Raw genomic sequence first — 2,181 nt, 5'->3', positions numbered from 1 at the left:
TCAATGTCGCAGTTGATTATTGTTAGAAATATAAAATAATTACAAAAAACTTTTATCAGACTCTAATACTTTCACTTCAGATAACTCAAAAAGGAAATTGATTTAACTATGGTTAAGGAAGTGAAGGAGGAATTATGGAAAACTGATTTAATTATTCATAGTTGCAATTTAAAGTTTTCTACACATGAAAATCTTGCTCTGAGTTTAATAGAAAGAACAATTTGTCTATTTAGAAATGAATATTATTCCTTATTACAAATTAAAGAAAGCTGATATTTAATAAAAATAATTAATTTCTGCTAGTTTCTGACTGTAAACAATCTGAACAATCAATAAAATAAAATTCTCATGATATAATAAATTACCCAAAAGAGCTCAAAACGAAAAGTCATGACCAATTATTGCTACTAGGTAAAAAGAAAGTAGGTAAAGAATCAATAAATCACAACTGAGAAACACTACGAATTCATTCTCTAAACTGGAAAACATATCGACACAATTAAAAAGCTTAATGGAAGAACCAGGTAAGTGACATTTTTAGGAGAAAATAATGAATGAGAAAATATAACAAAAAGTTGTTGCGTCAATATGAATAGTGGTTGCTTAAAGGATTCGTTTTAATCATCAATCAATTTTTTTAAACTTTAATTTTAATTTTCGCATCACTCAACCACATAAGTTTTTAGTATACTTACAAGATTTTTATTTCAAATATAGCGCAGGTAAATAAAATAAAGTAACGAATTTTATCCCGGATTCTAATAAAAATTGGTGATGAAATAGTTCGGATGCAACATTATTATTATTATTATTATTATTTTTTTTTTTTTTTTTNTTTTTTTTTTTTTTTTTTTTTTTTTTTTTTTTTTTTTTTTTTTTGTTATAAGAATATGATTTACCTCGTTTTTCCACCTAAGTTTTTCAATAAATATAGCTTTTGTTTAATAATACATCCTTATTGGTGGCTTTACGTTATGAAATAAAAACTCGTTTTGTGTAGTTCATTTTATAAGAATAAAAAAAAAATGCATTCAGCATTGCTTGGTGTGATGCTGTTCTTCATGGCTAACTCATAATCTTTAAAATTTACCTTTGTCAAGTAATTATCTTCGATATATGTCCCTTTCGAGGGGAAGTAAACCACTTATTTCTAAGGTATCGGTAGTAAAGCTAATTAGCATTGGTGTTTTAATACTCACCAATTATATAAGTATAATACATATGTTAGCATATTTAGTACTAATTACTTAACCCTTCATAAAATAACCTTTGGATAAACGAATATTATAATTCAATGCATTTTTTTTTTATTTTATTTAAAATGGTTTCGAGACATTTTAAAATACGCATAAAGTTAAAGTACGTACAAGAGTCCAACCATATTTACGAGATAGCGGCTACCTCCTTTTTCAGGGGATCAAAAATCAAAATCCGTCAGAGAAAATGTATGTTTATTTGAAGAAAAAATGTTTTTGTGCTTGGTTTAGAAACTTAAAATATCGTCTGCCCTTATTAATTAGCAAATTTGAGCTCACCCTTCAACCGAGCCATTTAGGTTGAGTCTTAGAATATTAAGATCCGACTATTCGATCAAAAGTAATTCCGGGTGATGGTTTTATTATGCACTGCACATATGCATATTTATTTTTATATGCATTTAAATATAATTGTATTCATAAAACTTAAAATAGACAAGCAGTTTTTTAAAAATAATTACCGTGATCTGCACTGACTATGCTCATGACTAACACAGCAGAATTTTTTAGATTATTAAAGGACCGTTTGCACTGAATGCGATTTTTTTCGGATCACATCTTTAATTAAAATCCTCAACACTCACTAATCACGTTGCCGCTCGCGTGCAAAAGTGCATCCAGTGAGGATGCCGTTGTAAAGAATAGTAAGGATACTTTTAAGAATTTTAATTAAAGATAGATAAAATTCGTAAATTAATTTTCCTGCTGGATGTGAATAATGAAACATTTAGTTTTAAAATCGTTATAGTTAAAAATGCACATTAAGGACACATTTTTTTTAAACAAAATACATGCAATCGTAAATTTGTTAAATTTTCCGATATGATAATTAAAAATAAAAATCTTTTTCATGAAAAAAATAATTATTCGTAGCATTTATTACGAATTTATATATATATATATATTTTAGAAATGAATATTATTC

This window comes from Parasteatoda tepidariorum, chromosome 5 (genome assembly GCF_043381705.1).
Source record: "Parasteatoda tepidariorum isolate YZ-2023 chromosome 5, CAS_Ptep_4.0, whole genome shotgun sequence".
Taxonomy (NCBI): domain Eukaryota; kingdom Metazoa; phylum Arthropoda; class Arachnida; order Araneae; family Theridiidae; genus Parasteatoda; species Parasteatoda tepidariorum.
This window is presented reverse-complemented; position numbering follows the sequence as displayed.